The sequence below is a fragment of the Prionailurus viverrinus genome, chromosome F2, assembly GCF_022837055.1.
Source record: "Prionailurus viverrinus isolate Anna chromosome F2, UM_Priviv_1.0, whole genome shotgun sequence".
NCBI lineage: Eukaryota > Metazoa > Chordata > Mammalia > Carnivora > Felidae > Prionailurus > Prionailurus viverrinus.
The window spans coordinates 51,832,849-51,856,884 of NC_062578.1; the positions used below are offsets into that span (position 1 = coordinate 51,832,849).

At 38.2% G+C, this 24,036-nt stretch overlaps 1 long non-coding RNA gene across 1 annotated transcript in view; it reads left to right on the forward strand.

The window, feature by feature from the left end:
- The window catches only part of LOC125156288 (uncharacterized), a 233,927-nt gene that overhangs the window by 81,549 nt on the left and 128,342 nt on the right, over window positions 1-24,036 (forward strand). The window contains exon 2 of the long non-coding RNA XR_007148526.1: window positions 8,951-9,102. This is a non-coding gene — a long non-coding RNA (uncharacterized LOC125156288). The remainder of the gene's footprint in view (window positions 1-8,950; window positions 9,103-24,036) is intronic.

The window sequence follows — 24,036 nt, forward strand, 5'->3', positions numbered from 1 at the left end:
TCTTCCAGGTTGTCCAGTTTGTTGGCATATAATTTTTCATAGTATTCCCTGATAATTGTTTGTATCTCTGAGGGATTGGTTGTAATAATTCCATTTTCATTCATGATTTTATCTATTTGGGTCATCTCCCTTTTCTTTTTGAGAAGCCTGGCTAGAGGTTTGTCAATTTTGTTTATTTTTTCAAAAAACCAACTCTTGGTTTCGTTAATCTGCTCTACAGTTTTTTTAGTTTCTATATTGTTTATTTCTGCCCTGATCTTTATTATTTCTCTTCTTCTGCTGGGCTTAGGCTGCCTTTGCTGTTCTGCTTCTAGTTCCTTTAGGTGTGCTGTTAGATTTTGTATTTGGGATTTTTCTTGTTTCTTGAGATAGGCCTGGATTGCAATGTATTTTCCTCTCAGGACTGCCTTTGCTGTGTCCCAAAGCGTTTGGATTGTTGTATTTTCATTTTCATTTGTTTCCATATATTTTTTAATTTCTTCTCTAATTGCCTGGTTGACCCACTCATTCGTTAGTAGGGTGTTCTTTAACCTCCATGCTTTTGGAGGTTTTCCAGACTTTTTTCTGTGGTTGATTTCAAGCTTCATAGCATTGTGGTCTGAAAGTAAGCATGGTATAATTTCAATTCTTGTAAACTTATGAAGGGCTGTTTTGTGACCCAGTATATGATCTATCTTGGAGAATGTTCCATGTGCACTTGAGAAGAAAGTATATTCTGTTGCTTTGGGATGCAGAGTTCTAAATATATCTGTCAAGTCCATCTGATCCAATGTCTCATTCAGGGCCCTTGTTTCTTTATTGACCGTGTGTCTAGATGATCTATCCATTTCTGTAAGTGGGATATTAAAGTCCCCTGCAATTACCACATTCTTATCAATAAGGTTGCTTATGTTGATGAGTAATTGTTTTATATATTTGGGGGCTCCGGTATTCGGTGCATAGACATTTATAATTGTTAGCTCTTCCTGATGGATAGACCCTGTAACTATTATATAATGTCCTTCTTCATCTCTTGTTACAGCCTTTAATTTAAAGTCTAGTTTGTCTGATATAAGTATGGCTACTCTAGCTTTCTTTTGGCTTCCAGTCGCATGATAAATAGTTCTCCATCCCCTCACTCTCAATCTAAAGGTGTCCTCAGGTCTAAAATGAGTCTCTTGTAGACAGCAAATAGATGGGTCTTGTTTTTTTATCCATTCTGATACCCTATGTCTTTTGGTTGGTGCATTTAATCCATTTACATTCAGTGTTATTATAGAAAGATACGGGTTTAGAGTCATTGTGATGTCTGTATGTTTTATGCTTATAGTGATGTCTCTGGGACTTTGTCTCACAGGGTCCCCCTTAGGATCTCTTGTAGGGCTGGTTTAGTGGTGACAAATTCCTTCAGTTTTTGTTTGTTTGGGAAGACCTTTATCTCTCCTTCTATTCTAAATGACAGACTTGCTGGATAAAGGATTCTCGGCTGCATATTTTTTCTGTCTAGCACCCTGAAAATCTCGTGCCAATTCTTTCTGGCCTGCCAAGTTTCAAAAGAGAGATCAGTCACGAGTCTTATAGGTCTCCCTTTATATGTGAGGGCACGTTTACCCCTTGCTGCTTTCAGAATTTTCTCTTTATCCTTGTATTTTGCCAGTTTCACTATGATATGTCGTGCAGAAGATCGATTCAAGTTACGTCTGAAGGGAGTTCTCTGTGCCTCTTGGATTTCAATGCCTTTTTCCTTCCCCAGTTCAGGGAAGTTCTCAGCTATTATTTCTTCAAGTACCCCTTCAGCACCTTTCCCTCTCTCTTCCTCCTCTGGGATACCAATTATGCGTATATTATTTCTTTTTAGTGTATCACTTAGTTCTCTAATTTTCCCCTCATACTCCTGGATTTTTTTATCTCTCTTTTTCTCAGCTTCCTCTTTTTCCATAACTTTATCTTCTAGTTCACCTATTCTCTCCTCTGCCTCTTCAAGCCGAGCTGTGGTGGTTTCCATTTTGTTATGCATTTCGTTTAAAGCGTTTTTCAGCTCCTCGTGACTGTTCCTTAGTCCCTTGATCTCTGTAGCAAGAGATTCTCTGCTGTCCTGTATACTGTTTTCAAGCCCAGCGATTAATTGTATGACTATTATTCTAAATTCACTTTCTGTTATGTTATTTAAGTCCTTTTTGATCAGCTCATTAGCTGTTGTTATTTCCTGGAGATTCTTCTGAGGGGAATTCTTCCGCTTGGTCATTTTGGATAGTCCCTGGCGTGGTGAGGACCTGCAGGGCACTTCCCCTGTGCTGTGGTGTATAACTGGAGTTGGTGGGCGGGGCCGCAGTCAGACCTGATGTCTGCCCCCAGCCCACCGCTGGGGCCACAGTCAGACTGGTGTGTGCCTTCTCTTCCCCTCTCCTAGGGGCAGGATTCACTGTGGGGTGGTGTGGCTCGTCTGGGCTACTTGCACCCTGCCAGGCTTGTGATGCTGGGGATCTGGCGTATTAGCTGGGGTGGGTAGGCAAGGTGCTTGGGGGCAGGAGGGGCAGGCTTAGATCGCTTCTCCTTAGGTGATCCACTTCAGGAGGGGCCCTGTGGCAGCGGGAGGGAGTCAGATCCGCTGCCGGAGGTTTGGCTCCGCAGAAGCGCAGAGTTGGGTGTTTGCGTGGAGCGAGCAAGTTCCCTGGCAGGAACCGGTTCCCTTTGGGATTTCGGCTGGGGGATGGGCGGGAGAGATGGCGCTGGCGAGCGCCTTTGTTCCCCACCAAACTGAGCTCTGTTGTCAGGGGGCTCAGCAGCTCTCCCTCCCTTTGTCCTCCAGCCTTCCCGCTTTCCGAGCAGAGCTGTTAACTTATGACCTCCCAGACGCTAAGTCGCGCTTGTTGTGGGAACACAGTCCGTCAGGCCCCTCCGCTTTTGCCAGCCAGACTTGGGGGCTCTGCTTGGCTGGCGAGCCGCCCCTCCGCCCCGGCTCCCTCCCGCCAGTCCGTGGAGCGCGCACCGCCTCGCCGCCCTTCCTACCCTCTTCCGTGGGCCTCTGGTCTGCGTTTGGCTCCGGCGACTCCGTTCTGCTAATCCTCTGGCGGTTTTCTGGGTTATTTAGGCAGATGTAGATGGAATCTAAGTGATCAGCAGGACGTGCGGTGAGCCCAGCGTCCTCCTAAGCCGCCATCTTGCCGCAACCTTCTGCTCAATATGTTTTAATTAGTAAATTGGATATGTTAGTTCAGAAAGAGAGGAGATCAGAGAACCTGAAACTATGAGACAAGAATTCATAGGATCTTGGAGCTTGTATTGATCCTTGAAGAATTGGGATACTTGAAATTAAAGAGGAAAGAAAACATGAGGCCACAGAGAAGAATCAGAACTTTGTAGTATACTGAGGGCACAGGAGTAAGCATTTGAGCAGACAGTCTCAAAGAAGCAGGAATCTAGGTTGGGAAATATTGGTATTCATTTATACGGGAACCAGAAAGCAAGGAAGAGGGCTTTGATTTGACGATGAAAAGGAAACCACCATGTAAAATAAAATATTCTAGTATTTCCTTGATAATTTATTTTTCTAACATTTATTTTGAGTCTTTAGTATAAAAGGGTTTTCTATACTTAATGCATTTTATTCTTCACTTTATGCCCATTAGGTGTTATAATGCTCTAAGTGGAATTAAATGAAATTCAATGGACCATTGGTCTTGCCTACTTTGAAATTATTCTATAATTTTAGTATCCCCTTTGGGCCCTAAACTCTCTTTTCTCTAGGCAAAGCAAGGGTGCTCCGCTTATATACACTCAATAGGGCGTATGGTCAGAAACTTTAATTATTTTCATTCTTCCAAGTAATTTGTTTAGGTTGTCTGTTTTAAGTATGAAGTATATGAAAACATATACTTATTATATGGCAGGTTACTTAAACTGATTTTCATGGAATTTTAACATCTTAAAGATACAAAATCATCCATGTATTCATGGACTAGGTTATGAAAATGCTTCCTTTGCTTAAGAAAATAAGTTTACAGAAATTCTTATATGTTATATAACCAAAATGAACGTGTTAGATTGTAGTATTCTTTTCAGCTCGGTTTGAAGCCCCAAATTTTATTCACGAATGAAGTGATTAAAAGACTTATTTTGGTAAGCCATAATGTCAATAACCCATTATTTGGGTAAAACATAATCTCAGTAATGCATTGTTGTGTTCAAGGGTTCACAGTTTTAATGAATATGTTAAATGAGGGATCTTCTATTAAATTCACATTCTGTTTTCCTTAATATTGTGCTGAAGGAGTGACCTCGAGAGAACAGGTGTACTTACGCTTATAACTTACAATGCTGGCTGGGCATTCAGGCAAAGTCAAATCAATCCATACATTTTAAAAAGTTTTACCTAATACGAAAATATAGTCTCTTTCTTTGTGAGAATGAGGTGGGTGGAGGCTCTTAGTAATGTTAGAATTTTGCCTGAAAGCTATAAATTCATACTTAAGTGTGGAGACTGAAAGATTGTGAATCGTCAAAGTGAACAGAAAATTTAACCTCTCCTGAAGATCCTAAAGATGTTTTCTCTGGAAAGATTTCATTGATAAGCAGTGAGTCATTTAAATGCCATTTTTAAGGGAATAACAAGTCTACCTCCAAGGCCTTTGAAAACATCACATCATAGTCTCGTTTGTATTATAAAACTTAGTGAACTTTCTTGAGTGCCTTGTGGGTACCTTCCTTTGGAGAAATAAATGAGATAGTTATAGGATGCAAATAAAAAAAAAGATGATACAATATCAAAATGAATGTCAGAGTGATAATTATAATCATTAGGAATGATCAGTATGGATTTTTTATGTTCATACATTTTATTCTTACAAACATCTAGGTTTAAAATCAGAAAAATGCAATTTTGGGGGCACCTGGGTGGCTCAGTCGGTTAAGTATCAGACTTCGACTAAGGTCACGATCTCACAGTTTGTGAGTTCAAGGCCTGTGTCGAGCTCTTTGCTGACAGCTCAGAGCCTGGAGCCTGCTTTGGATTCTGTGTCTGCCTCTCTTTCTGCCCCTCTCCTGCTTGTGTGCTCCCTCTCTCTCTCAAAAATAAATAAACCTTAAAAAATTAAAAAAAAGAAAAATGCAATTTTCTAACATTTATTTTATTAATCCACATTTAATACAAACTTATCAAAATCTAAGTCAATAGCTACTGCAGATAAAGGACATTGAGTAAAGACTGCACTTTTTAACAACATTGCCAGCAAGTAAGGAAACTTTCCTAAACTTTAAGGGATAGAAAAAGAGAATACCCTCCCAAAGAAAAATTAAGCCAGACGGAGTTCCACAGGCAAGGAAAAGTTAATTCAAAATTTTGGAATAGGAGAGTGAGACTGAACTCAATTCTGCTGGAACAGAAGACAGAAGGGTTTTTAAGTGCTAGAGTGAATCAGTAGAAAAACAGTGGAGGATGTTAGGAGGAGGTTGTGCAGTGTGATTAGGCCATCAGTGTTGGCTAACTGGTGCTTATTGAAGCGAGGCACCTGCCCTCCCACAGAGACTGGGAGGTAGGCATGATCTCCTTTGATGGTTACATTTCCAATGGATGGCTCCCCGTCCTTGAGAAAGACGTTCCTGGGTTGTACAACTGGCAAGAGGCTGATAGATTCATATCTCAAAGGGGCAGAGAAAGAATTTACAATTGCAAGTTTTCTGTAGTAAACACTCTAAGAAAAGAGAGGTCAATGGTCTCGAGTCAGGAGGAAACCTGTCCCAAGTTGAGTCAGGTTGAAGGGAACAGGAAGAGGCTGCCTTCCTTGGTGAACTCTTCAGTTATATGAAGTCATACTGACACTATTTGGCCATTTTGACCTACAAAACTAACAGTTTGAAATGGTTTGATCAAAGATCCTGGGATCAAATTTCTTTACATGTTATTCCTACATTTTGCATAAACAGATAAATCTGCAATCGTGGTCTTTGATTATATTCTTTGTCACTCTAAATAAGACTTAGGGAGGGTTTTATAGGTATTTACACATATATAGTATGTGCATATGTTTGTATAATGTATGTGTGTTTATCAAAAACACATTAAAAATTAAAGTTGCCAGAAAAGGAAAAAAAAGTTAGGATAAAAATATAGACCTTGAGGCCTAAGAATAATTCTTAAAGAAAAGTGACAAGTTTGTTGCAGAACTTCCCATAAGTTAAAGCAAAGAAAGAAGCATAATGTCCCCGTAGGATTAAAGCAATTAAGAAATTTAGAATAATTTCTTGGTGTTGAAATCTGACACATTTTTTGCTTTGAGTGCACATAAGGGCAACATTTTTGTGTTGGCAAATATCTCACTAAACCTTATAGCTAATTTCACAGGCCTAGATTTTGCTTGTTAATTTATTATTATCTTTAATGATACCCCTCAATGCAAACTCTTGGCAAAACCCCAAAGTATAATTCAGTGAAAGTAATTTGGTTACATATTAAAATAATGACATCCAGATACACGGCTCTCTAAAATAGAATTAAGAATTAAGAACTAAGATTATCTAGGGGCACTTGGGTGGCTCAGTTGGATAAGCATCCGACTCTTGATTTTGGTTTAGATCATGATCTCATTGTTACTGAGTTTGAGCTTCAGATCAGGCTCTGTGCTGACAGTGCAGAGCCTGCTTGGGATCCTGTTACCCTCTCTCTCTCTGCCCCTGCCCCACAGCATGTTCTTGCTCTCTCTCAAAAATAAATAAATAAACATTTAAAAAAATAGATTATCTAGAATGAATTACCTCAGACAATATTACATACATTGTTTTTTCCTTTTTTTGGTAACGAAACTCTTGATAAGAATCAGATAATACAGATCTTGAGAGTTTGAAGTTACCAATTCTGGGAGCAGAATTTGGAGCTCCCCTGTCCTTAATAGATGTAAGTCCATATGCCTTAACAATTAACCAACGGCAGGGTGGACTTGAAAACCTCTTTTGGCATGTAAGGAGATAATTTAGGATACAGATTTTATAACTGCTTACTTAACTGGCAGCTGGGGTCTATTAAAATTAGACTCCATTAGAATTAGTCTTTCTCTATCCCCCTATAGCTTCTCATACACCCTTGTAAATACACAGCAATTTTCAGAGTGCATTTTGCTTTGTTTTATTTTTTTACATGATGGCATCTATGTCAGACAGTGAATTCTGTATGTGCAAAGACCATATTTTATTAGTTTTTGCATCCTTAGTACTTAGAGTCTGATAAATAATAGGGCACACAAAATGGTTTGTTAGTTCTATGAAGGACTTAAGAAAACTGAAGAAGTTTGATATTCAAAATTATATATAAAATATGTAAAATTACCAACAAACAATGGTCTTATTGCACCTCACCTCTGTCCCCTGTTTGTCACTTTGTAGTAAGTACAGAACGATAAAATATCGTGGGTAAAGGTCATTGAGTCACAAACATAATGGCAGACAATGCTAGTTTTCTCCGTACCCACTTTTATCCCCATTTTCTAATAGGGACCTTGGTTTGTGGCTGCCTAAATGATGGCTGCATTTGCCAATCTCCCTTAGAAGAAGAGTGGCCAAATGACTAAGCTCTGGCCAATGAAATGCAAGCAGAAATGGCATGTGTAGATTTTAGGAAGCATCCCTCTTTCCTTCTTCCTTCTTGCTGACCAGGACACCGGTACTCTCTGGAGCTCACAGCCACTTGGAACATGAAGGGGACCACAGGTTGAGAATGGTAGAATGACAAGAGGGAAGCCTCCTTCTCTGGTGTTTATGGAATTGCCGTAACTGCCTGGACTTCTTAAGACTCAAGATTTGTCTATAGGAGAGAGAAATATCAATGGTCTTTTCTAAGCCACTCTGAGTTTGGGTGTTGGTTTTTTTTTTTTTTTTTTTTTTCCTAAATACCGATGATGGGGCTGAAAGCTTCTCTTCTTGTTCCCATATACTCTGTGTAAATCTTTATTAGAACACTTACTCCAGTTTATTATAATCATATTTTTTAAATGTTTATTTATTTTTGAGAGAAAGAGCACAAGCAGAGGAGGGGCAGAGAGAAAGGGAGACACAGAATCCAAAGTGGGCTCCAGGCTCTGAGCTGTCAGCACAGAGCCCGATGCTGGGCTTGAACTCATGAGCCCTGGGATCATGACCTGAGCTGAAGTCGGACACTTAACCGACATAGTCACCCAGGTGCCCCTATAGTCATATTTTTTACATAAAACATTCTTTGAAGGCAGAAACATGCCTTCTTTATGTGTCATTCATCCCTATCCCTGAACTCTACCTAGGATAGTATACGTGCACATAGTATATCCTCATTAAATGTTTGTTTAATTGAACAGTACTGGATTAATGACCTGAACTAAACTGCTTAATTAATATAGTACCATGGATTTAATTGTACCCTATGAAAATTTTGGTTCAAGATCATGGGATACAGTATAGAGTAGATACTCATAAAAAGTGTGTGGAAATGTTAGGTAAATACGTATAGGCTTACCTCCCACAAGTTACTCAGTATGAATTCATATTTTCTCCGAGGTAGTAGTGAATGATTTTTTTGTTACAGTTTTGGACATGATAATAATTTGTGCCAGGGAGTTTTTTTTTTTTATGTGTGCAGTGGCCAATTAGGATCTTTGTTTTGATCCTTTTATCACAAGGATATAAAACTAATTTAGAGAGCATAACTGATTAACCATATGGAGAAAAAAATTGGTGCCTCTAAAAACACATTCTGTTCTTTCCCTGTGTTCTCTCCTTCAGGGAATGAACACTGTATTCATCTTTAAACTTATTTTAAAGGTAAAGCATTCAGCTTATCATATGGGCGATTTAATTTTATCTTTGGTTTATAACATGTCTTATATTTTAAGAAAAATGTATTTTTCTGTGTCTTATACCATGGCAAAACTATTGACCTGGGTGAAATACATTTGTGAAAAGTCATACAGACTGGGTACTATAGATATCATTTTATTTCTTTTCTTTATAGGTTATTTCAAACTTGAACTGCATCATTCCAGCAGCGAATTCCCGGTGGTCTTGTCTACTTGACCTACTCGTTCCCTATTCTGAAATCTAGAGAAGACTGTTCCACAAGACTCCTCTGTAAACTGCTGCAATGTCTGTATCTAATTTATCATGGTAAGTGAATCACTTTCTAACCTACAGTCCAAATCCATGCATAGCACGAAGCAATATTTTGTAAGAAAGTTTTATTGTCAGAACCGGAGCAGAAGAAGAACCTGAAAAATCTGGTTTCCAGAGATTGTTGTCCTGTGTTAAGGTAAGGAGAGCTACCTAGAGTTAAAATTTTAAGACTTTCAGCATTGTGGTATCTACAGACTCTGGAACGGGTTCAAGGCTTTTATGAATCCGAATAACATACCATACCTTTCTTTCTCGATACCTAGGGGAGAGTTAAGTAGGAATTAAATACTCATTCAGTGGTCCTAGCTACTGTTCTGTTCCCGGGAGCAGGAATAACAGGCCGTAAGGGCAGCTGTAAGGGTGGGATAGGTCTTTTTTCATCAGTGCTTTTCTTCAAGCCTCCTAGTTCAACATATCTACCCAAACTAAACTGAATGGAACTCCATTATGGAAGAGAAAATTCCCCCGTGGATTCACATCTCTAAATAACTGGCATTCTGAATAATCTTTGACTTCTAGTTCATGTTTCAGTGCTGTTTGTAATTTAAAATAAGAAGTGTGCAATTTTTTTTTTTTTTTTTTTTGGCGTATAATCAACAACTTTTCTATGGCAACAAAGAGCAATACTAGCAGGGATGAATTGGAAGCCAATTTTTTGAACTTTGGATTCTTTTTTATTTATTTATTTATTTATTTATTTATTTATTTAATTAAATTTTTTTTTCAACGTTTATTTTTTTTTTTGGGGACAGAGAGAGACAGAGCATGAACGGGGGAGGGGCAGAGAGAGAGGGAGACACAGAATCGGAAACAGGCTCCAGGCTCTGAGCCATCAGCCCAGAGCCTGACGCGGGGCTTGAACTCACGGACTGCGAGATCGTGACCTGGCTGAAGTCGGACGCTTAACTGACTGCGCCACCCAGGCGCCCCTGATTCTTTTTTTTTTAAATATAAAGAGCTGAGTAAGTGACATTATACAGATATTATAATAATACAGAAACAGATTATATAATATTATATAATACAGATTGTATAATATATAAAAATACAGATTATGTAATACAATTGTTATACAGTATTCAATATGTGAATGTAAGAAAAACCTGGTAATCCTGTCCATTTTCATAGGAGTCCATTTCATCGTTGTCTTCAGTTTGTGCCAGGAATATAAATAGCATTACATTACAGACTGGTTTCTGCAATTTAGCTCCAGTTTTTATTTTTATTAGGTGAGCAGTTTCTTCAGGGCAAAGGGTAGAATTGGTTGTTTAGATTGAGAGTAGTGTTTCTGAAGGACCCAATTTTTATGGACTCCCTAGAATATGTCTTTGGATTTTTACTGGGTGCTAAAGATCTCAGTTTAAAAAAAAAAATGAATTAGGGGCGCCTGGGTGGCTCAGTCGGTTAAGTGTCCAACTTCGGCTCAGGTCATGATCTCATAGTTCGTGAGTTCGAGCGCCACATTGGGCTCTGTGCTGACAGCTTAGAGCCTGGAGCCTGCTTCCGATTCTGTGTCTCCCTCTGTCTCTGCTCATGCTCATGCTCTGTCTCTGTCTCTCTCTCTCTCTCAAAAATAAAATAAACATTAAAAAAACTTTTTTTAAAAAAGGAAAAAAAATTCTGTGGAATGTGTGAAGCCCTTCAAACCCCTGGAAAATATTAAGGACATATTTATTTAAGGAAATTATACTCCTGACAAATGATTGTGTTGGAGGTGAGTCTTCAAAAAGCAGGCTGCATGCCAAACAAGAAAGAGAAAGATGAAGGGGAGAGGACAGAAAGGAGAACAGGGGAAAGAGGAGAAGGTGAAGGAGATTAAAACACAGCTGTGATTGTCATATCTCAAGATAGGTGTGGTGTGGCCTGGTTCACAGAATCAGGACAGGGCAAACACTTGAACCCGTCCTTGGTGTGTACCTCAATTAACAGTTGACCTGATGTGATGTAATGGTTTGGTCAGAGGCCATCTCTTCAGTGTGATGTTAGGCCATACGAAACACAGTGAATGTATGTGTGTTTCCAGCCCAGACAAAGAGAATGTATGTTGTGTTTCCAGCCCAACTGTCTAGCACACCTCTTAGAATTTAGTAGCTGCTGTACACACTTATGAGGTACAAATGAGTGAAAAATGCAGAATAGGTAATTCAATGGTGAATTAATATTTTGATCCTAAAACATTTCTTTTGGTTGTGGGGATATCTTACAGAATTCATATATCTGAAATTTGTTAGAATTCTTCCCATGTCAAAGGTACAAATTTTATAGAAATAATTCTTGGATATTTTCATCCAACAGTACCCTTAATTCTGGCTACACAGAACATTCCACATTAGATTTCCCTACAGGGACTTCTTCATCTCTTTTGCCAGTGTCACCCCATCATACAACAGTGTGGAGTTTGGCATTAATTACATTCATTTAGTGAAATTATTGTAGCCCACGGTCTGGCTCTCTTTATTGAAATCTAGAAACCAAGACATGAAAATACTGACTGACGTTGGAAAAGAAACTTGTCTCACAGATTATTACTTTAAAAGAAGATACATAACTTTTACGGATGCTTGATTTGGCCTGACCAGTCCATCCTGTAACTGTGGAAAACGACATGGGAATCTTAAGTCGGAGGCTTGGACGATGACCGCATAATCAGAGCAAGGAGAGTTAGATGCTTCCAGTGTTCGAGGGACTCAGGATAGAGTACACCTGGCGGGATATGTCTGTCAGTAAGGCTGTCTCTGCCAGACGCCTCCATCTGTTTCTCAGGGCAGCTTCTTCATGGCTGGGAATTAGAGTAAGATGCCAGTCTTCATCTCTGTGCCTCTTTTGAGTTCCGCTTCTGCCAGACTCCCCTCTGTTCAGCTACCTTATTAATGTTAGCAGAGTTTATAGTCAAAACCCACATCAGTCTGCGAACAGTTTGGTCTGCCTACCTTGACACTGTACATATCTAATCATATCCATGTGTTGGTTTTAAAATTAACTCTGAGGCTTAATGGACGGGGTGCCTAATTGTGATCCCTGCACACAACCTAAGAATTTAGAAAATATACGTTCATGTTAACCACTATCCAAGCAATCCTCCCACCTTTTAAATATGTAGTGTAAGAAAATTACCTTTTTACATATTAAAAGAAACTTCCTTGCTCTGGGACTTATGGGTATGACATTTGAAAAAATACATATATTCAATAATTTGGCCCTTTCATATAGAATCTCAAAAAGAAATACAATCTAGGAAATACCCAAGTTTCTAGGAAACTATGCAGTGCCAGTCAGGTGAGGAGAGTAGTAGGAATTGATTATAAGAATTACATGGTAACATACAACAGATGTTTCATGAATCTTCCTGTTCAGTAAATAATTTCCAGGGGGAGGCAATGATTGAGTTGATGTTGGTTGAGATAGAGACAAAGGGATGTACAAAATCAATTACAGACATCCATGGACATGTGACAGACGACAGGCGACAGGTTCCAGGCTATGATCTGAGGGAAAGAATTGTTTCTGGTAGCAGTGGTAATTAACAGGAGACATGAAGAGGCACAGAGAATTGAAAAAGAGTCCTCCTATGTCTATAGCACAAAGAGGGGAATGGTGTGATACCGAGGGGTATTTGAAAGGACTTTCTGTGCTTCTTCCCTGATAATCATCTTCAACCTGTTTTTTTATGTTTTTATAAGATTAATATAATATATATATATAATATATGTGTATATATAATTATATGGGCATATATATAACATTTTAAAACATTGATTTCGAAACAAAATTTTTATGACATGAAAGCTAAGTAAATATTATCAAAAGTGAACATTTACATGGCATTTACCATGTGCCAGGCCCTTTTTTAGAGACTGTTTGGATATTGACCCACATACTCCTCACACAACCTTATTAGAGATGTAGTAGCTATTTGCGTTTCCACAAGTGGAAAATATAGGCACTGAAAGTTAAGAAAGGTACCCAGTATGCCACAGCCACTAAATAGCAGAATTAGGATATGAATTCAGGCGGCTAGTTGGTACTCCTAGCTGCTGAACTACTCATATAAAAACCAATACTATCTGAGTAAAGCAGTACCCTTGCTATGTGTGTGTGTAGTTTCGAGGTGAGTGCCCTAGTTCCCATTTCCAACCAGAATTTTCCCCCTTATTTCCTCAAATATAGACATTCTGGAGCCTCTCCTGGAAGGAAGTGTATCTCTACACCTGGAAACACTATCAGGGATTAGAATAGTATTGAGGGTAGAATGTGGAGGCAGTAGATGAGCCCCCTAATTTCCTAGAGGAGGTGAAAAGGTTGTTGTTCTTAGAAACTTAGGTGAATCTCCAAAATTATGTAAGATGAACTACCTAAACTACACAATGTAAATCTTAGTTCCACTAGTCATGTTACAGGCTAGGAATTGTCAGGTTTTACTCTTGATACAAAACAGGCACAACAGAAAGGTATCAGCACTTTGCTATAATTCAACCAACATGGCTCTTCAATTGCCCATCTCATAGAGACCCTCCATTACTAAATCAAGTACTTTCGACTCCCCCTGGCTCTACTGCTCCCTTAGCTCCCGTTATATTAGTGTTATGGTTACATATGTTAACCAGTATTCAGAGAGAGAGATCCTAGTATGTCTTAACTGATTTTGCAAAATGCCATCTTTTTGACCCCAAGTTGGTTTTTGTCGTGATGCCTGAGCACATTTCAGCTTTTGTTCACAGTATCTTAAAGACTGTGGCACCTGGCAGAGGTGAAGGTAATTGAACCAGAGCCATGTATGGGAGAAAGAAGACACTGGATGAATGAAAGTAAAAAAGCCAACTAGCCACTCAAAATCCATTGAGCATCAGTAACATGCCATTCCCCATGCTGAATACAGAGATGCAGTCTTAGTAAAAAGTAACGACTCCTCTTATAGGAGCTCATCTCTTAGCCAACAAGACAGAATAATCAAATAACTGATTTAATGTGGTAAGTTTTCTGAAAGGTATGGCCAGGGTGTTTGGGGAAATAAAATGGATATGTGTTTTTCCTGCATGGGAAGAGATGGCTTATTTTTCAGGAATGCTGTACGTCTCTTACATTTACTCCTAAAAATAAAGCAGTATGCTGATTACAAACAGGCAAACACTATAGAAAAGTATAAAGCAGAAATAAAAAATGACCAAAACCCTACCATACCTAGAAAGCCACTGTTAAAAATGCTGAGGTATCTTCTTTTCTATATATACTCACATATTTTTGCAAAACAACTCAAACCATGCGTGATATTTTGCCATCTTCTGTTTTCAGTGTATAATTCTAGGGTCATCTCTCTGATGGAGATAGAATGACATCATCACATGTAAAGGCTGAGTGACATTGTATGGTAGTAATGTTATTTATTTCATTCATCTGGATTGGACCTTTGTGTGTTTTCTAATTTTCACTTTTTACTATTGTAAATACTTCTGTCATGAGGAAAATTATTCAAAGACTGCTGGGTCACAAGGTACTGTGTCATCCAGGGCACCTGGTGAGGCCCTATGCTGTTGTAGCTCCCTGGATTGCAGACATCAAGGCTATGGAGAAAATACATGTTTCTGAGAAAGTATCTTATCAATTCATCTCTTTTTTTTACTTTAGAAAATTAGCTGTCATGTATGCTAAAATCCCCCATAAACATTGAAAATGTGCTAATTGTCAAGGAAATATTTACTTACAGCTGATTAATAGGATTTTATCAAAAGTCAACAAACATTCCATCATGGATGCTCATAGATTGAAAATATAGCAAAGTCTGGGTTGTGTGAGTTATTGATGTATTGACTAAATTTAGAAGTGGTAAATGGTCTTCATTGGATATGTTTATAGTGTAAAACGCTATTATGAAGGTTGGTAAGTTCAATAAAACTCTGGTAGGAGATGAAAACTAATTTGATTTACCTTCTTTATCCAAAAGTAATAGTGTGTTAGAATCCTAGAAATGAGAAAGATGCAAAATTAGAAGTGTATATGCTTTTCTTTGGCAGATTATTTGCATTATAATGTTTTAATTTAAGTTCTTCTTTAAAGAATAAATGAAGAAAAGGGTGCCTGGGTGACTCAGTTGGTTGGTCGTGATCTCATGGTCCGTGAGTTCAAGCTCCACGTCAGGCTCTGTGCTGACAGCTCAGAGCCTGGAGCTGCTTCGGATTCTGTGTCTCCCTGTCTCTCTGCCCCTCCCCTGCTCAAGCTCTGCCTCTGTCTCTCTCAAAAATAAATAAACATTAAAAAAAAACAAAGAATAAATGAAGAAGTGAATCACTCGGTACCATTCTTTGGTACCTGCATTTAGGAGGAAAGAAAAAAAGATTCTGGAGAGGCAGAGGCATTCTATCTATATTAAGGACAGAGGAAAATCAGAGTCTTTTCTCAAAGGTTGCCTTAACTGCTATTCCGTGAACCACTTTTCCTACACTGTTAAATGGCAGCCTCTCAGGGGCAGTAATGGCAGAGGAAATAGATACGTGAATCTTCTCTTTTGAAGGGATCGAAACCCACAGTGGGAAAAATGTGGATAAGTAGAAAGACTGCAAAGGGAAGTTTTTACCCCGAGTTGTATAGTAAATGGTAAAAGTCAGAATTGTCAATAGTTTATTATTGGAAGAGAGAGAGAAAAGGTTAGACATAAATATAAAGCTAATTTTTCTAATTGAAAAAAAGACGGGGCTTTCTGAGTGATACGAAAAGCTTAGGTGGTGAGATACTGTATTTCCCAGGATGGTAAGTGCATTGAATGAATAACTATTATGTTAAGATGCTGGAAAGAGAGAGTATGTTTTAGAGCCAAAAATTTAGGAATCCTCATGTAAGTGGGGATGTTCAGCTTGTAAAAAGTAGATCCAGAACACAGAAGAGTAATTTGAGTTTAGGAGAGAATAAAGAGCAAATGAAGTAGGAGAGAATGAGAAGAGAGAATAAAAGAGCCAAAATGAAAATTCAAGAGGGATAAAAATATATTTCCAAAATCACAATTGGATGGAAGTCAGTTTACCAAATTCTGAATAATTTCAGTATCTCTTTCTATTAATAATATACCTTTTCAAATAGAAATTCCATTATTGGGGTTCCTGGGTGGTTCAGTCGGTTGAGTAGCTGACTCTTGATTTCAGCTTAGGTCATGATCCCAGGGTCGTGGGATCAAGCCCGATGTCAGTCTCTGTGCTGAGCATGGAGCCTGCTTGAGAGTCTCTCTCTGTGTTCCTCTGCCCCTCTCCCCTGCTCACACACTCTCTGTCTCTAAAATAAAAATTTTACAAATTTAAAAGAAATCTCTTCATTATTAATGTGATTAATCCTATTTTGATTTTGGCTTGGCACTTTAAGTAAACACATTATATTTTAGTATCCCTGATCATGTTTGGCTTTGAGCTGTGTGCCTTCAGAAATGGCTTTTTAAAAATTAAACATTTATAGGAAACCTGGATACTTTTTTCCATATATCAACTTCAAATCCTTTCTCCTTGAATAACCAAATAATTAGTTAAACAGAATATTTTTGTTTGTTCTTAAACATTAGTGCCAACTAGACACAAATCACATTTTGAAGAAAATTGGTAAATCTTGGCCAGCTTAGAGGAGTTTGTTATCCTGTGAAGTTAAAGAATTTGAGGTTGCAGGTTCACTTCCCACAGAGACCAATTAGTTCTACTGTCTTCTCTGGCCAAAGCCTATACCTGTGACCTTGACCAGGCCTCCTTCCCAAACTTGCCATTGGTCACAAGTCATTAGAAACAGGTGATTGATTATCAACAATTCACAGTCAGTATTGAGAAAATATGTTTACACTAAAGCCAAGTGCTCTTCAGGGCTTGATAATGGGCCATATGATTTTCCTTTTGAATATCATCCAGGTCTATATACATGCTTTGAAATATGTCTTTTCGTCATTCCCAGGGGAATCATAATGTACTTTCTTGTAAAAGAACTAGAGTGAATATCATGGCAATATTTCCTTAGGCCATAGAAAATTTAACATAAAACTGGGCAGTCCATTTCAACCCTGAAGACTAGAGTTATGAAACACCAGCCCTTTTGGACTTGAATAATTAAGATAAAGGCCACTGAATGGTCTATGAAATAGTTTTAGTTATTAAAAGTTATGTAGGCTAAGGTATGTTTTTTTAGCATGATCAAAATTAAATTTTGTAATCTTAAACATCCTTTGCCATCGGTGTATAAAATTTTCAATGACTGTGTCATCCTGGTATATATCCCCCATTGTCTTTTTTTTTGTTTGTTTGTTTGCTTATTGGATTTATTTTTGATTTGTTTTTAAGATTGTGAAGAGAGTTTACCTTGATTTTAAAACTGTTGCAGTGTAGTTAAGAAAAAACATTTTTCAACTCAATTGGACAGTCACTAAAACAGATGTATTCATTTATACTTGGTTTTATGTTCTTTTTTTTAAAGAATAGTTGTGTTGTTACAAGTTTCACAGGAATTTAACAATAATACCTGTGCAGTTAGAGAGATAGATTAGTCGAGTTTAATTTGATCTAGACCAGCAGTACATTATTTTTATGTAAATTAGAAAATATTTTCTTACATTTATATTCATTCGTGGCTTCATTCAACAAACATTTTTGAGTGCCTACGAGATGCAGTTTTCAATGCTGTGGATAGAATAGGATGATAAACGCAACAGAAGTCCCTACTCTCATTAAGCTTATATTCTAGTGCTGAAGACAGACATAAACAGAATAAACAAATATGTTTTACAATACTCGATAGTGACAAATATTTTGAAGGATAACCAAGCAGAGTAAAAAGAGTGATGGTGGGGAGTGGGGAATTGGTCAAGAAAAGCCTCTTGGACAGGGTGACAACATTTAAGCAGAGAGGGAATAACCAATAGAAGTCCTAGCAGAAAACCATTTCAGGCAGAGAAACAGGAAGGGCAGAGGCTGTAAGAGTAACATGTCCCTGTTGTGTTTGAGGAAACATCAAGGAAACTAGTTTGCTGAAACAGGCAGTAGAGGGGAGAGTCCCAGGAACTGAGCTGATAGAGGTATCAGGGGGGACATGCTGAGCAGGAGGAAGACTGGATTATATTCTAGATGTGATAAAATAGGAAACCTTGCCCTCACTGACCAGATTACAGGTGAAAATTCATATAAAACATAAATTCAGTGAAATTCAGTAATGGGAAGAATTGAGTGTTGGGAGCAGAGTCTTGATCTTATTTCTATTTCAAAAAGACCTCTTTGTGATCTTCAGATTTTATGAAAGCAATTCATTTTGTATTCTTAATATACTCTGCAGATATGATTAATAAGATATAATAATGAAAGAAAAAAAGTTAATGAAAAACCTTTTTCATGAATATAGCCTGTGTCTCATTATCATCCATTTGAAAAGATTCAACAAACCTGATATTTCTGAATAATTAGGGGCATGATATAAAAGATATTTCATCAATAGGGGCGCCTGGGTGGCTCAGTCGGTTAAGCGTCCGACTTCGGCTCAGGTCACGATCTCACAGTCCGTGAGTTCGAGCCCGCGTTGGGCTCTGTGCTGACGGCTCAGAGCCTGGAGCCTGTTTCAGATTCTGTGTCTCCCTCTCTCTCTGACCCTCCCCCGTTCATGCTCTGTCTCTCTCTGTCTCAAAAATAAACAAAAACTTAAGAAAAAAAAAAGATATTTCATCAATAGAAATATTCTGTCTTCCATTAAGGAGTTTTACAGAGATCGATGAACGTTTTTATAAATTGTGGAAATTGAGAATGTATTATCAATTATCCAACTTATATTTCACATTTATTTTTAAATTTCTCACCACCACAAACTTAAGGCTAATTTCAATATATAAACATAAAAATGCATTAAGCAGTGAAATGTCTCTTCTGTACTGGTTGTTTAATATATGTGTGGTTTTCACAAGGGGCCAGATATAAACAACATCTGTCCAAGTGCTAACATGTGTTTTAGAGGGAATACTGCCATAAAACTCCCATGAGTTCTTCCTTGGAAAAAAAAAATCACCTTTATTCTAAGACTATTACCTTTATACACCTTTGGTGATAAAATATAGTTTCTTTTATGGTACTGATTATAGAGAGAAGTTAGATTATTTCTCTTTATGTCCTTACTTGGCAAAATAAAAGTTGGAACCACAACATCGATCCCTCTCCTCTCCCATCTTGTGTGTGTGTGTGTGTGTGTGTTTTAATTTAATTGGACTATAAAATGAAAAAGTCTGGAACTTCTGGTGGAGCAGAATTATTTCAAACCGGCTCCAATCCAAGATATTAATTCTCAATGGTACATGATTCAGATCACAGAAGAAATCATTCATGGATATCTGCCACCTTCATTTGACAGTATGGGTTATAGAGTCAGTAATTGAGAAAGCTTAGAAGTGACTTTATTGCCTACATTGGGTTAAAATGGCCTTACAAGCTTATAGTAATTCTTCTTTTATTTGACCTAGGCAAGCCCCTGCCTGTGTGAGGAGGCGTGGCTAATCTATCCTTCTTCCTTGGATGTATCATTACCATGTGTTGTCCAGAAAGCCTCTCCACAGGGTTATAATTACTTCTCTTTTGCTATTTGGTTTTAGTCACGTTTAACACTCATGCCTTTCTTTCTTTTTTTTTCAATAATTTCACTTTCTTTATCAGATAGTATTAAAGTTTTCCTACTGGTGTTTCAGCAAACTCCTATTTTGTTATGGGCAAAATCAGTTCATTGCTCAATGCTGTTTGTTAATGCTACTCCCAAGTAATATGAATATTTGTATTTCATAATAAGTAGGCCTGAGCCTTTTGGTGTGTTTTGATTCCTCAGAATTTGGAAAGTCCAATGTTCTCACATTCACATTTATAAAGGTCATATAAGTGATATTTGGTGAGTTCAAACTATTAATTATAGATACCAAGTTGAACTCAAAAGAAAATCCTCCTTTTATCTGGGTCTGCTTAGATAGAATGGGGCTTGAATTTATAACTTCCGTGCTAAATCAGTATTCAGAGCAGCCCAGCCATGGCAGCAGAGACAGAGCGACCTCTCCCGAAAGAGCCAGGTACACCAGGTCTCCCTGTTGCAGCTGGGAGCTTGTGGTGGAAAGCTCGTTTGGCGACATTTACCATCTTCTCTGACTGATAAATTTCATGTAGGAGGGCTGTTATTGTTCCAGATGGTTTTGCAGCTTGATGCACATTGGCTTCGTAGATTCCTGCTGTAATTGAAAATTGGTTTTACTCCAACATTTGACAAAAAAATTAGATTAGGTTAACTACTCTTTGGTTTTAGATTACTGATACAAAGTGCTTTCATGAGTATGACAGACAAAGTTGAAATTCAAACTAAGTGGTGTCCTGGGGTGCATTTTCACTTAGACATTTTCCCTGAGGTTTTCAGAATACCGTACAGTTGCATTCCGATACAGAAATTGCCTAGAATCAGGCTCACTGAAATTTTGATGATCCTTTCAATCTATAATATTCTTTTTAGCGTTTTTAAAAAATATTTTTCAAGTTTTTATTCAAATTTTAGTTAGTTAGCATATAGTGTAATATTAGTTTCAGGAGTAGAATTTAGTGATTCATCACTTATGTATAACACCCAGAGCTCATCACAAGTGCCCCCCTTAATGCCCATCGCCCGGTTAGCGGCTCCCCCCTTCCCACCGCCCCTCCAGCAACCCCCCAGTTTATTCTCTATAGTTAAGAGTCTGTTTTTCTGGCTTACCTCTCTCTCTCTCTCTCTCTCTCTCTCTCTTTTCTTTTTAGTGTTTTAATGGGAAACTAGCTTGGTATTTGAAGTGACTGTAAAGATGATCGTATGAAAAGATTTAAAAGGCATCTATTAATTTTCTTGCATGGTGAGAGCATTCATTATGTTTATTACTTTTAAGTTCTTATAAACTGAGTAAGAGAAAGTAATTTTCTTGAAGTGAGAATTCACTTGATATCCTTCCGTGTTTTTTTCAAGTTTGGTGTTTGGAGAATAAAACAGACGTATAAAATGCTTATTACATTTGGCAGGTTATAAATGTGATCGATTGAAGGTCAGCATTGAGTTATAGCTGTTAACAGAAAATGTGTGATGAGATACAGGAAATTTCAGCTTCCTAGTTAGAATGTGTCTTGACAGCCACCTACTGGGACTGGGATGAGGTCATCCCACATGTTGTTGGCACCTGGTACTCAGCAGGTGCTTTGCACTCATGAGTGGCTGAACATTCACCAGACCACTCAGTCTGATTTCCCAGCCCAGGCATTGTAATGGGGAGTGTATGTATATCTTACCGGTGGGAAGATTTGGATTAAAGAAAAAAAGATCTTCCATGAGAATGGAGATGATGTGATTTGACTGCCATAAGGTTAGTCTGGGTCTAAATTATGCAGACATTTGTCACTGGGCACTGAAGAGTTTGGTGGATATATTTTCAGCACTGGATTAGAAGTCTGGCTCACTTGAGCTAAGGTGAAAGCTTTCCTGGTTATCTAAGAAAATAAAACAGCCCTGTTCCTATTCTGTACTGTTGATTTTTAACCTCTGTACTTTGGAGAAATTTCCTCAGATCCATGTTCTGTCATCTTCTGCTCTGTCTTGTAATCTTGTCTCCATATCATTATAAATTATTGGCTGACATTGACAGGATATGTGCCCCAAATCATAGAATATTATCTAGAAGGAAGCTGTGAGGTCACAGAGGGCATTGGTTACAAAGTTGAGCTTCATGGACAAGAGCCAGTCAATAGCAAAGCATCCTGTTAAAACATAAAAGAGAAAAAAATATTGGTCTGATTTTGCTCAATTTCTTTCTTTAGTCTGAAATAATAAAGTATGATTACTTGGTATTAAAATGGTCTTTCTTGGGGCGCCTGGGTGGCTCAGTCAGTTAAGTGTCTGACTTTGGCTCAGGCCATGATATCGCGGTTTGTGGGTTCGAGCCCCACGTCGGGCTCTGTGCTGACAGCTCAGAGCCTGAAGCCTGCTTCAGATTCTGTGTCTCCCTCTCTCTCTGCCCCTCCCCCACTCACAATCTGTCTTTCTCTCCTTCAAAAATAAATAAACCTTAAAAAATTTTTTAAATGGTCTTTCTTTTATGAGATGAAGGTAATAATAAACAGTAATTACTGTCCCTGATTGATAAAATCAGAAGTGTTCAGCCCAAAAGTCCAATTTTAATTTTCAAATTTGTGCTTCTATAGATTTAAGAATCTGGGAACTCCTCATCCAGTTTGATTAATTACCCAAACCATGAATCCCATCTATAGAAATTCCTGCAAGTAGCAACCCAGCCTTTCCTCAAAACCCTTCCTATGAGTTCTCAGACTTTCTTATGGTCTTGAGCTTCTCTAACTGTTACAAGATTTCTTTTACATTGGATCTAAGGCTACTACTTTAGTTACCACTTTTAAAAAATTTTTATTTTGGCAAACTCTATACATACTATTTCTAAAAGAACATTTTCCTAAATGTCTTCTAAAGACTACTGATTTCATAGTATATGTTAACAGGTCTGATGAGGAAAGGTGGGGGGGGGACCACAATCAAGTATTTTGGGGAAGCAGTAATTCAAACAGATTACTTAATTTCAGTACCAAAAATTCTTTTTTTTTTGTAATTTTTTTAAACATTCATTTTTGAGAGTGAGGGAATCAGAGCATGAGTGGGGGAGGGGCAGAGAGAGGGAGACACAGAATCAGAAGCAGGCTCCAGGCTCCGAGCTGTCAGCACAGACCCCAATGCGGGGCTCAAACCCACAAACAGTGAGATCATGACCTAAGCCGAAGTCGGACGCTCAGCTGACTGAGCCACCCAGGCACCCCAGTACCACAAATTCTTTAATGGGCTGATTCATTCAATAAATCTTTATTGAGCATTTACTGCATGGCACGCAGTGTTCTCTATTCTGATCTATACTGGAGATATTTAAGAGGAAGATACAATAATCTGGGTTTTCGAAATTTAGACTGTAGAATCTTATTTTCTTTCTTGTAGTTGGTGTTATTTGGGAGAGCTCTAAAATTATTAGGTAAGAGTTATCTTCTTCCCCTCATCTCCCTTTCTTGAAAGTTTCCCAAATTAAACCTGTTGATTCTTTTAACCTTGATTTAGTTACATGATTTCTAGACCCTCCTACTCTAGTCTGGACATGCCTTAGTTTGTCTTTGATTCTGTTGAAAATATGACATTAACACAAAAACCAGGTTTGGTTTGACCTAGCACAGTATGAGACTGTTACCACCACCACCACCTCCTCCTCCTCCTCCTCCTCCTCCTCGTCCTCCTCCTCCTCCTCCTTCTTCGTCTTCTTCTTCTTCTTTTGGCTGTATATTCCTGTAAGTACAAGAGGAATCATTTTTGTCTTGTTTTTGTCAATTTTATCATGTGGATATCAAATATGAGCTCGAATTCCATAATGAGCACATATCTATATCAAGCATCATCTTGTTAGAGCTAGCCCATCAACCCTATCTTGTTAAAATCTTTTTGGAAATTTGTTCATTGGACTTTCAAGAAGCTACCCACTCAAGTCTATCTTAAGTAGGGACAGGTTATTGTAGGAATAACTTTAGAATAATGAGGACATGTATCTCAGGCACACAGTCAAGCTTTCTGTACTGTAGAAACAGCAGTACAAGAAAGTGTCAGGGGAACACAGGACAGCTGTACCATTGGGCCACATAAAATTGAGAATGTGGTTCAAGAACTGAAGGCCAGTTAGGATGCGTTGATGCCCTAGTGGCTGTCATCTCATTGCCTCCAGGAGCAAAACTTTATTGATTCCTCTTCCTATTCTGTGGCAATAGTCTGATTTACCTGTGCCTTTCTTTGTGACATTCCAATTCTGTACCTGCTACCCTGGCCTAGGTCTCGCTATATATTTCAAGCTAAGAGTTGGGTACCATTGGGTACCATTGGGTAATGTAGTATACCATTGGGTATACTACAGTC